The sequence below is a fragment of the Mobula hypostoma genome, chromosome 1 (genome assembly GCF_963921235.1).
Source record: "Mobula hypostoma chromosome 1, sMobHyp1.1, whole genome shotgun sequence".
NCBI classification, from domain to species: Eukaryota; Metazoa; Chordata; class Chondrichthyes; order Myliobatiformes; family Myliobatidae; genus Mobula; species Mobula hypostoma.
The window spans coordinates 159,089,400-159,105,544 of NC_086097.1; the positions used below are offsets into that span (position 1 = coordinate 159,089,400).

Here is a 16,145-nt window from a genome sequence, read left to right on the forward strand (position 1 = left end):
TGATGGCTTTGTGGCCAAGCTTGAGGATGATACAGTATTAAGACAGGAGACAGAAAGTGTTGAAGAGGCAGGAAGTCTGCAGAAGGACTTAGACAGATGAGGAGAACGGGCAAAGAAGTGGAAGATGGAATATAGTTAAGGAAGTGTATGGTCATGCACTTCAGCAAAAGCAGTGGTGTAGTGCTAGCCAGAGCGTGTCCGGCACATCTTTAAGAAAAAAAGCCGAAATAAACAAGCTAATTAATTAGGTGCCACCCAGTGTGGTTTGAGTATCTCAGGAACTGCTGATCTCCTGGTTTTTTTATACACAACAGACTCTGGAGTTTACAAAGAATGGTGCCAAAAACAAAAAAAACATCCAGCGAGTGGCTGTTCTGTGAGCAAAAACATCTTGTTAAATCCACTCGCTGGATGTTTTTTTTTTGTTTTTGGCACCATTCTTTGTAATCTCCAGAGTCTGTTGTGTGTAAAAATCCCAGGAGACCAGCAGTTTCTGAGATACACCCTGGGTGTATCACCCTGGGTGGCACCTACTTAATTAGCTTGTTTATTTCGGCTTTTTTCTTAGAGATGTGCCGGACACACTCCGGTGTGCTCCGGCTAGCACTGCACCACTGAGCAAAATGCATAAAGGCATTGACTATTTCCTAAATAGGGAGGGAGCAAATTCAGAAATCAGTAGTGCAAAGGGAGTTGGGAGTCCTTGTCCAGGATTTGCTAAAGGTTAACTTGCAGGTTGAGCCAGTGGTAAGGAAGGTAAATGCAATATCAGCATTAAGTTCGTGAGTACTAGAATATAAAAACAAGGATGTAATGCTGAGTTTCAATAAGGCATTGGTTATACAGGTCGACCTTCACTAATCTGGCACCATTGGGACCTGAGGAGTGCCGGATTAGTTAAAATGCCGTATTACAGAAGGATCACATTAAGCATAATCAGTGCCGGATTATCGAAGGAACCGGATAACAGGTAGTCAGATTAGTGAAGGTCGACTGTACCACACTTGAAATATGTTGAGCAGTTTTCAGCACCTTATCTAAGAAAAGATTTCTCGGCATTGGAGGGGGTCAAGAGGGTTCAGGAAAATGATCCTAAAATGAAAGGGTTAATGTAATTAGTGTTTGATGGCTCTGGGCGTTTATGTGCTGGTGTTTAGAAGAATGAGGGGGCTGTCTTGAAACCTACCAAATATTGAAAGGCCAACATAGAGTGGACATGGAGACAAGGTTTCCAATAGTGGAAGAGTCAAGAACCAGAGGGTACAGCCTGGAAGAAAATGACTTCCCTTTACAATAGAGATGAAAAGGAATTTCTTTAGCCAGAAGGTGGTAAATCTGTGGAATTCATTGCCACAGACAGCTGTGGAAGTCATGTCATTGGATATATTTACAGTGCCTAAAAAAAATTCAGTATTCTGGCAAAAGCTACACTATGAAGACAAAAGAACACTCCTGGCAAATCTGCAGAAAGGTTATTAAAAGGCACAAATCAGGAGATAGATATTAGAAAATTTCCAAGTCACTGAATATACTTGGAGTACAGTTAAGTCAATCATCAAGAAATGGAAGGAATATGGCACAGCTGTAAATCTGCCTAGAGCAGGCCGTCCTCAAAAACTGAGTGAGCATGCAAGAAGGGGACTAGTGAGGGACCTATGACAACTCTTGAGGAGTTACAAGCTTCAGTGGCTGAGATGAGAGAGACTGTGCATAGAACAACTGTTGCCCGGATACTTCACCAGTTGCAACTTTATGGGAGAGTGGCAAAGAGAAAGTTACTGTTAAAAAAAACTCACATGAAATACCAGCTACAGTTTGCCAGAAGGCATGTGGGAGACTCTGAAGTCAGCTGGAAGAAGATTCCATGGTTTGATGAAACCAAAACTGAGCTTTTTGGCCATCAGACAAAACGTTATGTTTGGCATAAGCCAAACACTGCACATCATCAAAAACACACCATCCCTACTGTAAAACATGGTGGTGATTGCAGCATGCTGTGGGGATGCTTCACTGTAGCCGACCCTGGAAGGCTTGTGAATGTATAGGATAAAATGAATGCAAAATACAGGGAAGTCCTGGAGAAAAACTTGATGGCGTTTTCAAGAGAACTGTGACTTGAGAGAAGATTTGTTTTCCATCAAGACAATGATATCAAGCATAAAGCCAAAGTTACACAGGAATGGCTTAAAAACAGCAAAGTTAATGTCCTGGAGTGGCCAAGTCAGTTCAATTGAGAATTTGTAGCTGGATTTGAAAAGGGATGTTCACTCATGATCTCCATGCAATCTGACAGGGCTTGAGCTGTTTTGTTAAGAAGAATGGAAAAAAATTGCAGTGTCCAGGTGTGCAAAGCTGATAGAGACCTATCCACACAGACTCAAGGTTATAATTGCTGCCAAAGGTGCATTTACTAAATACTGATGTGAAGGGGTGAATACGTAAGCAATCAATTATTTTTACATGGTATCTTTGTAATTAGTTTCGATCACTTGGTAGAGATCTTTACTTCGACATGAAAGTATCTTTTCCTGTTGATCAGTGTCAAGAAAAGTCAAATTAACTCCTTTGTGATTCAATGTTGTAAAACAATAAAAATGAATACTTCCTGAGGGGGCAGGCAAATACTTTTTATAGGCACTGTAAAGTAAAGGTTGATAGGTTCTTGAGTAGTAAGAGCATCAAAGGTTATGGGGAGAAGATAGGATAATGAGGCTGAGAAGTAAAATAAATTAGCTAAGCTGGAATGGTGGAGCAGACGCGATACGCCATATGGCTTAATTCTACTCCTGTGTCTTATGGCCTTATGGTTATAAAAAGGAAGGCAATATCAAAAGTGAACACATGCTGTGTACAGTCATGCCTTAATAAACTTTATGTAGTTTCCCATGGGGGAAATTATCTGCGGAAATGTTTCAGAGTGAAAAAAAAACGTGGTGTTTCACAACCAAAATAATTCTGTCTTCACTTGACGTCCATTAGCTTGCTGGGATCTGGAGCAAAACTGTAATGTGCAACTAGAAGCAGGTTTATCCTAAAGTTGATCAATACTGTACCCTCTTTTGAGAAGTTCCAGGAAATTTGATAATTAACCATGCTGCAGAAATGTTGTCATTGTATCATTTTTCTGGTATACATTCACTATGTCATATGGAGACCTGAAAATGCCAATATGGGAACTTTAAGGTTAAGTACTATGAGTTTTATGGGTTTTTTAATCAATAACTTTGAAGTGACATAGAATGCCATGTCAATGCCATTCAAATGTTCAAAAGTAGTTTCTCTGCTGTGTTGATCAGTGGGTAATGACGAGCTCTTTCCATGCTTCAACCTTGTAGTTGCAAAGGTCTGACCCCAATCATTCTATCCTTCCTAATGCAGACTGAAAAATCACTTTGACTAAAGAAGCACAGAGGAGGAAAGGAGTTCAAAAACTGAAAGACAAATCCTTAAATGATGCATGATGGAATCTGATGTGAAAGTGAACCATTAGCAGACATGTAGGAGATTAGTGTGCAAATTTAAAGCACACGGTATTGGGGTTAAGGTATTGATGTGGATGGAAAATTCGTTAGCAGACAGGAAGCAAAGAGTGGGAATAAACGGGACCTTTTCAGAATGGCAGGCGGTGACTAGTGGGGTACCGCAAGGCTCAGTGCTGGGACCCCAGTTGTTTACAATATATATTAATGACTTGGATGAGGGAATTAAATGCAGCATCTCCAAGTTTGCGGATGACACGAAGCTGGGTGGCAGTGTTAGCTGTGAGGAGGATGCTAAGAGGACGGAGGGTGACTTGGATAGGTTGGGTGAGTGGGCAAATTCATGGCAGATGCAATTTAATGTGGATAAATGTGAAGTTATCCACTTTGGTGGCAAAAATAGGAAAACAGATCTGAAATCTGAATGGTGGCCGATTAGGAAAAGGGGAGGTGCAACGAGACCTGGGTGTCATTACACACCAGTCATTGAAAGTGGGCATGCAGGTACAGCAGGCGGTGAAAAAGGCGAATGGTATGCTGGCATTTATAGCGAGAGGATTCAAGTACAGGAGCAGGGAGGTACTACTGCAGTTGTACAAGGCCTTGGTGAGACCACACCTGGAGTATTGTGTGCAGTTTTGGTCCCCTAATCTGAGGAAAGACATCCTTGCCATAGAGGGAGTACAAAGAAGGTTCACCAGATTGATTCCTGGGATGGCAGGACTTTCATATGAAGAAAGACTGGATGAACTGGGCTTGTACTCGTTGGAATTTAGAAGATTAAGGGGGGATCTGATTGAAACGTATAAGATCCTAAAGGGATTGGACAGGCTAGATGCAGGAAGATTGTTCCCGATGTTGGGGAAGTCCAGAACGAGGAGCCACAGTTTGAGGATAGAGGGGAAGCTTTTTAGGACCGAGATTAGGAAAAACTTCTTCACACAGAGAGTGGTGAATCTGTGGAATTCTCTGCCACAGGAAACAGTTGAGGCCAGTTCATTGGCTATATTTAAGAGGGAGTTAGATATGGCCCTTGTGGCTGCGGGGGTCAGGGGGTATGGAGGGAAGGCTGGGGCGGGGTTCTGAGTTGGATGATCAGCCATGATCATAATAAATGGTGGTGCAGGCTCGAAGGGCCGAATGGCCTACTCCTGCACCTATTTTCTATGTTTCTATGTAGGAGGGGTTGGATATATCTTTTCCAATAATTAGGAATAAATATCAGGGATGATATAACTTCGAAAGTCTTTAGTTATCCCGCATAAGTACCTTAATGGAACTTGTTACTCAGTGTCAGCTAACTATAAGTGACCGAAAACAAGATGCAATTTTGGTGACAGAATAAAATGAATGGCATGTTAACTAGCATGTTTCTGTGGTATTTTTAAGACAAAAAGGCAAATGAAGAAATAAGTGTGAAACTTCAAGGAACACCATGACCTATATCAGATTCTTTTAGTCTGTGTCTTGACATTTATTTTAACTGCATCTCCTGCAATTTCCTCATAACAAAATTAACAGGGAAATGAAGTGACAGAAAATTGCACTATTATCACTGACAGTTCTCTTAAGGGTCAGATCCGTATGTCATAGATTATTTTAGCGAGTAATAGCAGGAGCTTCTGTGCAAAATGAACATTTAATGGACAAATTTATCATGCTTTTCCACATGCAACTTGTGTGCGATGACTAATTGCTAATAGTTATCCCAGGGTTCAGTATTAAGTCCTTATACTGCAATCAGATTTCGGGAAACCACTTTCTCTGGCAAGTTTTGTTCCCCATTGGAGTTGGAAGCCAGTAAAGCACTGTCACCCCACCTCATCAGCTGTACGATTTCAGAATGATGGCAATGAGATTGACTTTTAATGGAACTTCAGTGTGACCAAGTATCAGATTACCACAACAAAGCACATTGCCTTCAACAGCAAAAAGAACAAGACTAGCAGTGATGTTGGAACACCACTAGTGTCAGAGTCAGAAAGCAATACAGTATGGAAACAGGCCCTTTAGTCTAGCTATCCATGCCTCCCTAGTTTTCTGCCTAATCCCATCTCTCTGCAGCTGGACCATACTCTAGACCTCTATACCTCTCTCATCCATATACTATGTGAAGATTTCCCTGAAAACCATATACAACTCTCTCCCACCCCAAATTAGAACTGTTTTTCTTTATCACTCAGTCTGAATATTGAATATTCCTTCGCAACAGCACAGTGAGAGTTCCTTCACCCGAAGAGGGACATCAGCACCTACTCAAGGACAATTGGCTTTGTGCATTGAATATGGCTTTTATCAAACATAAATCAACAATGTACCTAATTATTTTGTAAAGCTGGTACTGTTGTGTTCAAAAAGCACAAAATGTAAGGAATGCAGCAAGTCAGGCACCGTCTATTGGGCGGGGGGTGAGTAAAGAGCTGATATTTTGGGGCTAATTGTTTACTCTCCTCCCTAGCTTCTGCCTGACTTGCTGAGTTCCTCCAATATTTTATGTTTGTTGCTCAGGATTTCCAGCATCTACTGCTGTGTTCGTGAGGGAATTAAGTGGGAGAGTGCCAGGGAGGGAGGACAGGATTTCAGAAACAGCTGAAGTCAAGATGGGAAAGGATTGTCAAGGAAGACCATACGATCCCATTACATGTGACTTTTTTCATATTAGAAAATGCCTGCTCTGTCCTAACAACACTGAATAAAAATGTTAGATGGCGTATTGAACGATAATTTTTCCAAAAATTTTGTATTATGTTAGAAGGATGTACTAAGTCGTAATATTTGTACTAATTTCTGCAGGCCTGTCTGCAAATTCTGGATTATTTTGCTGAAATAATTTCTCCAAATGATGAGTTTCTAACAAAAAAATAGTTGCCTCTCCTCCCAGTATGTAGCTTGTGGTGCAGAAGATCAATATATAAGAAAGTTTTAAAGTTAAGTTCACTGTGCTAAAATTTTAAAAAAAGCCTGAATTAAAGGCAATTTTATGTTGTTGTGCTTCTGAGGTAAGAGTCTGATATCCTGGGAGTTGATTTGTTTGCTTTGTGTCTCTTTAGTTTTTCTCTACCCTTGCTTTCTCTGAGTTCATCTTAAACACGTAGTCCAACTATTATTTCTCTGATTTCATTTCCAACCAACAGTCCTTCCTAGTATTTTTATCTTACAAATATTTTTTTTACCCAACACAACCATTGCTTATCCTTTCCTCAAAGAATTGATCCATCCCATTGTAAATTTACTATACTATGAGTGCTCATAATTTACCAACCCAAAGTCCATAAATATGCTGTCAGGTCACAAATCTTTATCAAGCTCTATTTGTGAGACTATAGTAAGATCTTTGACAAGGTTCATAATGATAAGTTGTTTCAAAAGATTAGATTCTATGGTATCCAAAGTAGATAGGTAAATGGATCCAAGAATTAGCTTGGTATTAGAAGATAGAAGGAGGTGCTGGAGGTTTGCTTTTCTGATTGGAAATCCATGACCAGTTATATACCACACGTATCTGTACTAGGATCCTTGATGCTTGTGACATACATTAATGACTTTGTTGTGATTGCCTGCATGTGGTAAGTAATTTTTGCAGATGATATTAGAATTCATGATGTCATAGATAGTGGGCAAGGCTGTTTGAGGCTACATCGTGATGTAGACCAGCTGGAAAGTCAGGCAAATGAGATTTACTCCTGAAAGGTGCAAGGCAATAAATTCTCTGAGAGAAAACAAGGGTAGGAGAGGCCCTTGGTAAGGCCCTAAGGAGTATTACTGAACAGAGCAACCTTCAAGTACAGGTCCATAGGTCTGTGAAAGCAGTACAGTTGGGTAACATGATGAAGAAGGCATGGCGTAGAATATAACAGCTGGAATGTTATGCTATGATTTAATAAAATAATAGGTCACACTGGCAGTGCCAGTGCAGTTCTGGTAGCGACAGAACAGGAAGGATGTGATTATACTGGAGAGCACATAGAGGAGATTCACCAATATGTTATCTGAGTCAGAGCATATTGATTATATGTATTATCCAATGAATCTGGATAAACTGGGTTTATTTTTCCTGAAGGGGAGGAGGCTTTGATGTGACTTAATAGAGTTATGTAAAGTTGTGAGATGGATACTGGGCAGCAAAAATCTGCACTTTAGGGGGTGGGGTAGGACTGTGTTTAAGGTGTGAGATGAGAGGTAAAGGTGTGATCAGAGGAGGAATTCTTTTCAGACAGAAGCTTGGTGGAGTTTGGTACCTGAAGAGATGGTGGAGATACATGAACCATCTAACGCCTAATGAAGTTAAATACGATTTGTGTCGATATGTAATTGGACATAATGGGTTGAAGGGCCTGTGCTTGGTGTTGTATAACTTCAAGATTCATCTATCCATGACTCTTAAGGCTGAAAGTCAAGTTTCTGGCCAATATAGCACATGCCACCCTTTCTTCTTGCTCTACAGTTTGTTGGACCTGTGGGCTTTGAGCACAATTGAAGTTTTCAGTTAGTGTAGTTGATTAAACTGGTCATTGGCTCCTCACTATCATGCCACGAGAATTTCTAGGCATGCATGTAGCTACATACAGCTTTGAGAAACTTAAACTTTGATTATTATTTTGATAATATGGATGTGCAATGCAGTGTTCCAATTCAAGCTAATTTGCACAGGCATTATTTGTTTGAAAATAGGACCTACTCAAATAATAAGGGCTTCAGAGAATAAAGTTCCTCTAATTAACAAGAAAAATGACTATTTCCATAATTAATAACCCACTATGAAAATTACCTTTTCAGAAATGCTATGCAGTATTTAATGGAAAGATCATAAATTACAGAAATAAACAAGCTTGCTCCTACTTTCATTAGTGAAGGAGTTTCAACCCCAAGTGCCTAATAGGTATTCCTGCAATATTTCTTCTCTTTTCACTGTTTCTAAAATAGGCCATGCAGCCTAAGTGAAACAAGTTAAGAATGAAGGGCACAGATCTTAAGAATATATTATAATAACCTAATAATGGTGCTGTTGGCCTAAATCTGTTGTAAATAAAGAAGATAAATTAAATAGACTTTCCTCTTTAAACACAAAAGGCTAGAGGAACTCATTGAGTCAGGTAGCATCCATGTAGGAAAATCAGCAATCGAGGCCCCTCGGCTGAACATCCCCATGACTCCAGATGAAGGTTTATGACCGGAAACATTGGCTGTCTATTTCCATTTATAGATGCTCCTGAGCCATTGCATTCCTCCCGCACTTTGTCTATTGCTCTACATTCCAGTATCTTAAGACTCTTATGTCTCTAGGTATTCCCTAGTGCTTGCAATAGAGTCAAAGAAAGATTATGGAAAAAAGCAAGATTTGCAGGTGCTGTCAATCTGAAATAAAAACAGAAAAATTGAGAAATAATCAGCAATGCTCATCAATTGTGAGAGAGAAACAGAATAGCATTTCAGGACATGAGCCTGTTATCCAGTCAAATATTTAGTTATCAATGTGAGAGGTTAATTATTTTTGTCTTCCCCCAACAGTATCCAAAGCAATACATCTGCTTTGGAAGAAAATGACTGCAGGAGGCTCCTGCACTACCTTCCTTCTACTGCTGGGTCTGTTATTCACTGGATCTTCCCCTGGGCTCTTAAACTGCGGTGTGACTAACCCACAAAATGTGTTATCCACAACATTCTCAGCATCACAGCTGCTCCAAAGTGAGTCCATACACAGCTTCAGGGCTGTCAGCTGATGCAACTGGACAAACGTTCTGTACAATTAGTCATCAGGGACTCTGGCAGCCTCCCTGAGTTCTCACAGTGCAAAGGAGAGCATAACACAGGCCTGAGCTCACCTGCCATAACTAAAAAGCTTTGAGCGGGGAGAAAAAGAGTAAAAACGCTTAACCTTCCCTCACCTTACCTTGGTGTTGCTCACTCAGTGAAGCTCGATATTCACCAAAGCTCAGTTAGACAGCCAGCAGCCCTTCGGAAGGCAACAACCCCTCTCAAGTAACCACACCAGGAAAAAAAAGGACGATGAATGAAAAAGGATCCATGCTTTCCCGATGTATAAGATGAATAAGCTCTTCCTGGGCTTCCATCCAGTACAGATATCGATTTTAACTGACGTTTCAAAGACAAACTCTGCCATCTTCATCAGTGTTGATGCCTAGGCACATCTAGTCTGCTAGTATACTGAATATAACCCTGTTGAATGTCCCTCCTAATTGGTCACCATCACGCCTCCCAATGTAGAATGATTCTTTCTACTTTGATTAAACATGCGAAAACTAGGAGCATAGGAGGTTTATCGATTTGAGTTACTCATAGAAATCGGCGGTAGCAGAAAATTGCATTCATAATGGCCATAGAATTGACCTCAACAGCACAAAACTACTGTGCCATGCCAATGGCTTTTGGGAATGTGTGCTGAAGGAAGCCATTGAAATAAGATTAAAGAATAAGAATTTTACCAAAGGCAAAGTTCTCGTTCTAAGTATGAACTGGACTTCGATTGTTCAGGGAGATAGTCACCCCTAAAAATCAGGAGACAGGTAACTGGGTGACTGTCAGGAGAGGGAAGGGGAATAGACAGAAAGAGCAGAGCACCCCTGTGGCCATTCCCATCAACAATAAGTATACTGTTTTGGATACTGTTGGTGGGGACGACCTACCAGGGACAAGTTATAGTGGTCACGCCTCTGGCACTGAGACTGGACTCTCAGCTCAGAAAGGAAGGAGGGAGAAGAGGAGAGCAGTAGTGATAGGGGATTTGATAGTTAGAATGACAGATAAGAGATTCTGTGAGAGAGATCAAGAATCCCGGATGGTCTGTTGCCTCCCCAGTGCCAGGGTCTGCGATATCTCGGATCGAGTTCTCGGTATTCTCAGGAGGGAGGGTGAGCAGCCAGATATCGTGGTCCGTGTAGTGACCAGTGATGTGGATAGGAAGGAGGAGGAGGTTCTGCAAAGAGAGTTTAGGGCATTAGGTGCAAAGTTGAAGGACAGGACCTCCAGGGTTGCAATCTCAGGATTGCTACCCATGCCACATGCTAGTGAAGGTAGAAATAGGAAGATAACGCAGCTAAATTTAATGCAGACAAGTGTGAGGTGTTGCGTTTTGGAAGGACAAATCCAGGTAGGACATACACAGTAAATGGTAAGGCACCGAGGAGTGCAGAGGAACAAAGGGATCTGGGAGTTCAGATATATAATTCCCTGAAAGTGGTGTCACAGGTAGACAGGGTTGTAAAGAAGGCTTTTAGCATCCTGGCATTCATAAATCAAGGTATTGAGTATAGGAGTTGGGATGTTATGGTGAGGTTGTATAAGACATTGGTGAGGCCAAATTTGGAGTATTGTGTGCAGTTCTGGTCACCTAACTATAGGAAGGGTATCAGTAAGATTGAAAGAGTGCAGAGAGGATTTACTAGGATGTTGCCGGGTCTTCAGGAGTTGAGTTACAGGGAAAGATTGAACTGGTTAGGACTTTATTCCTTGGAGTGTAGAAGAATGAGGGTGGATTTGACAGAGGTTTACAAAATTATAAGGGGTATAGACCGAGTAAATGTGAGTGGGCTCTTTCCACTTAGATTAGGACAGATAAATACGAGAGGACATTGCTTTAGGGTGAAAGGGGAAAGGTTTAGGGGGAACATTAGGGGGAACTTCTTCACTCAGAGAGTGGTGGGAGTGTGGAACGAGCTGCCATCTGACGTGGTAAATGCAGGCTCACTCTTAAGTTTTAAGAATAAATTGGATAGGTACATGGATGGGAGAGGTCTGGAGGGTTATGAACTGAGTGCAGGTCAATGGGACAAGCGGAATAAAGTTTCAGCAAAGACTAGAAGGGCCAAATGGCCTGTTTTCTGTGCTGTAGTGTTCTATGGTTCTATGGTTTTATGGTAAATGAGGTGAGACAGTGAAGACTGGATTGGTTGAGGACTAACCAATCAGGAGAGACAGACAGCGGGGGAGGGGGGGACTGCACCTATAAAAAGTATTCACCCCCTTTGGAAGTTTTCATGTTTTATTGTCTTACAACATTAAATATTTTGATATTGCCTTCCTTTTTATAATCATAAGGCCATAAGACACAAGAGTGGAATTAAGCCTCATGGCTTATCGTGTCTGCTCTACCATTCCAATTTAGCTGATTTATTTTACCTCTCAGCCTCATTGCCCTGTCTTCTCCCCATGACCTTTGATGCCCTTACTACTCAGGAACCTATCAACCTTTGCTTTATAGTGCCTATAAAAACTATTCATCCCGCCCTCCCCTTGGAAGTTTTTATTTGTTTGTTGTTTTACAACATTGAATCACGGTGGATTTAATTTGGATTTTTTGACATGGATCAACAGAAAAACTCTTTCATGTCAAAGTGGAATCAGAACTCTACAAAGTGATCAAAATTAATTACAAATATAAAACACAAAATAGTTGATTGCGTAAGTATTCACTTGCTTTAATATGACACACCAAATCATCACTGGTGCAGCCAGTTGGTTTTAGAAGTCACATAATTAGTTAAATGGAGATCACCATGTGCAGTCAAGGTATTTCAAATAATTGTAGTAAAAATTCACCTGTATCTGGAAGGTCCAACTGTTGGTGAGTCAGTTTCCTGGCAAAAACTACACCATGAAGACAAAAGAACACTCCAAGCAACTACACAAAAAGGTTATTGAAAAGCACAAGTCAGGAAAATTTCCAAGTCACTGAATGTCCCTTAGAGTACAGTTAAATCAATCATCAAGAAATGGAAAGAATATGGCACAGCTGTAAGTCTGCTTAGAGCACGCCATCCTCAAAAACTGAGTGACTAGGAAGGGAACTAGTGAGGGAGGCCACCGAGAGACCTATGACAACTCTGGAAGAGTTACAAGCTTCAGTAGCTGAGATGGGAGAGACTGTGCATACAACAACTGTCACCCAAGTGCTTCACCAGTCACAGCTTTATGGGAGAGTGGCAAAGAGAAAGCTACTGTTGAAAAAAACTCACATGAAATCTCACCTAGAGTTTGCCAGAAGGCATGTGGGTGATGCTGAAGTCAACTGGAAGAAGGTTCTATGGTCTGATGAAACCAAAATTAAGCTTTTTGGCCACAAACTAAATGCCATGTTTGTCATAAGCCGAACACTGCACATCATCAAAAACACACCATCCCTACTGTGAAGTATGGTGGTGGTTGCATCATGCTGTGGGAATGCTTCACTGCAGTTGGCCCTGGAAAGCTTGTGAAGGTAGAGGGTAAAATGAATGCAGCAAAATACAGGGAAGTCCTGGAGGAAAACCTGATGCAGTCTGCAAGAGAACTGCGACTTTGGAGAAGATTTGTTTTCAAGCAAGACAATAGCCCCAAGCATAAAGCCAAAGCTACACAGGAATGGTTTAAAAACAGCAAAGTTAATGTCCTGTAGTGGCCAAGTCACAGTGCAGACCTTAGTCAAATTGAGAATTTGTGGCTGGACTTGAAAAGGACTGTTCACTCATAATCCCCATACAATCTGACAGATCTTGAGCAGTTTTGTAAAGAAGAATGGGAAAAATTGCAGTTTCCAGATGTGCAAAGCTGAGAGAAGCTTATCCATACAGACTCAAGGCCGTAATTGTTCCGAAAGGTGAATCTACTAAATACTGGAAGGGGGTGAATACTTAAGCAATTAATTATGTTGTGTTTTTTTTTATTTGTAATTAGATCACTTTGTAGAGATCTTTTTTCACTTTGAGCTGAAAGAGTCTTTTTCTGTTGATCAGTGTCAAAAAAGCCATATTAAATCCACTGTGATTCAATGTTGTAAAACAATAAAACATGAAAACTTCCAAGGGCGATGAATACTTTTTTACAGGCACTATATATACAATATACCACTGGACTAGACGTGCCTAGACATCAAGCCTGATGACGGTGGTGGAGTTTGTCATTGAAACATTGGTTAAAATTGATACCTGTACCTGCCTGGAAGCCTGAGAAGAATATTGTGGCATCCCAATTGATTTGGCTGTACACAAGACACTAACAGTGGCAGCAGAACTGGCAACATGTTGGTTAACTCCTCTTTCATTGAGAAGCCTTGTGTACATCAGGAAAAGAAGTTTTTAATCTCCAAATTATGGCCAGCTGGATTGGGATATGGCCAGTTCATAGCCAACAGCACTTGCTCATCAGGGCTCAGAAGATTTGAACAAAATGCTGCTACCTCACAAGTCCGATAAACCGTGCAACATAGCCAATTTTTTTTCCAGGTATAATGTTCCTTCTATTTCAGATACTGGGCATTGGCTCCAGCTGTTGTGTTGCTTTCCCCTCGCTGTCAATCCTGGCTTCAATTCAAAGCACAGTGGTAGTCTTGTGTTTGTTCCCAATGGCTTAGTCGTATGACAGACAGCTCATACCTTCCGCGGCTGGTGGCAGACCTAGCTGTCATTTACTTTTTAACAGTTCCTCTGAGCCATGCTAGTGAATACCCACACATTGCAATGCTTGGCGCTGTTTCCAAGTTTTAGATTAATACATCAACATTGGCAAGACCACTCAACTGGTGATGTTTTTTGTCATCCTTGATACATTCATATAACTTGCAACAGCTGAAGCCCCCCAGCAAGCACTTTGCATTCAACTCTTCTTCCTCTGGTAATAAAATATTTGTTAGAACTCATTTCAGCATGACAGTGTAAGTGCTCGGTAATTTGTAGATCATTTATATTTTCATTTTGCCCTTGTAAACAGGTTTGAACTCTGTCCAAGATAACAGGCAAAGCTGCTTTCCAAAGTTTTATTCTTGGTATTGGCATTCATGGCCACTGTCTGGGTTTGATGGAGACGGGAAAAGCTGCTACAAATTAATTTGCATTGTAAATGAGTTTTAGTGAAACGTTATGTGGAAGTGGACAAGATGAGCTCACAGATTAGAATGTCAAGTGATTGAATATTGAAGTCAAACAGCTCAGCTTCCATAGATACACAGCCATGGAGTTATACAGCATCCCGCCCCCCCGCCCCCCCCCGATCGCCCCCATTGTCAAAGTTTGGCCCATAACCCTCCAGGCCCTTCCTGTCCACTTACCTTCCCCAAAATCTCTTTGCTGTTGCATTGTCGTAATCTTGACCACTTACTCTGGCAGCTCATTCCAGGTCATAGAGTCCCTCCGAGTAAAGGGGCTACCACTCTGGTCTCTTTTAAATATCTCCCCTCTTAACTTGTACCTCGGCGCTTTAGTTTTGGACTTCTCCACCTTGGTGAAAACGCCATTCCTGTCCACCATATCCATGCCCCTCATAATTTTATAAGCTTTTATGAAGTGACCTCTCTTTCTTCTATGCTCCAAGGAATACACATCCAACATGGCCTACCCCTCCCTATAACCCACAGCTTTTAGTTCAGACAGCATCCTCTTCTGCATGCGCTCCAGCTTAATAATATCTTTTATATAACAGGGTAAACCAAATTGAACACAATACATTCAGTGCAGTCTCACCACAACTGGTATAACTTTAACATAATGTTTTGGCTCCTAACCCTGATGCCCTGTCTGATGATGACTGGCATGCTAATTGCCTTCTTCGCCTCCCTGTCAACTTGCACTGCTGCTTTCAGTGAATTGTGCACATGTAGTCTCAGGACCCTTGGTTCCTCAACACTGCTATTCACAATATAGGTTCTATCCAGCTTTGAATATCCAAAATGCATCATCTCATTTATCTAAGTTGATATCTCCATATTGTGGAAAAAAATCCTGGTTGATTGTGGGAATAGAAAATGTTGCATCTGAAGCAAAAGAGTATCATTTATACCTGCACAAGTTACTGAAGAATTACTCCTGACGTTGTTCTAAGCAAGCCCCTCCTGAACATGGGTAAAGGGTGATGATGAAGAATGATCTAAGATTAAAGAGAGAAGAAGAGGGGAAAAGTGTGGTAGATGGGCTCTAAATCATAGATAGAAATGTAGACCTAAACATTAAAGCAATTGTAATGGAAGTTGACTTTGCTGACTTTATCCTCACAGCATTTTATTGATCTCTGAAATAAAAATAGCAAATTCTGGAAGCAAATAGTAACTCAGTTCAAACTGGTAAAACAAAAGTCTTCAAACTGAAGTACCAGCTCTTCCTGTCCTTCCTCAAATGCTGGTTAACCTCCTGAATGTATTCTGCACTTTCTGATTTTATTTTGGATTTCCTGTAGCTGCAGTCTTTTGATTTACATTTATTATTTCTTCTTCACCTGGTCTCTTAATCATTAACAATAGGGTTTTACTGAATAAATATAAGAAGTAACTAATAAAAAACTATTTTTCATCCAATCGTGGACCACTTATTTGAATACTGTTTCCTGCAATGTATATACTTGTGTGTCCAGATATACTTGTGTCTCAACCTGAAACCTACTGTTCATTTCCCTCCGCCATCTTGTTACTCTTGAGAAAGGCCCAGTCTGAAAACACAGGTCCTGTAAAAGGAAGAATGTCATGAACTTACATTTTTATTGTCATTTTATGACAACAGTGCTATTAGTTAAATGGAATGTAATTTAATACTAAATGCATTTCTATCAATGTAAGAATGAAAAGATGTTACACGGTCTATCTTGTAAATACTTTTTAATATGAATAATAATTACTTTTTATTCTGAATAAAATTAATTTTACTATCTCAAGATGTTCCAAACATTTACACTTTAAACAAAAACCTT

At 40.7% G+C, this 16,145-nt stretch overlaps 1 protein-coding gene across 6 annotated transcripts in view; it reads left to right on the plus strand.

The window, feature by feature from the left end:
* The window catches only part of tsnare1 (T-SNARE Domain Containing 1), a 1,025,035-nt gene that overhangs the window by 956,737 nt on the left and 52,153 nt on the right, over positions 1-16,145 (plus strand). The window lies entirely within an intron of this gene.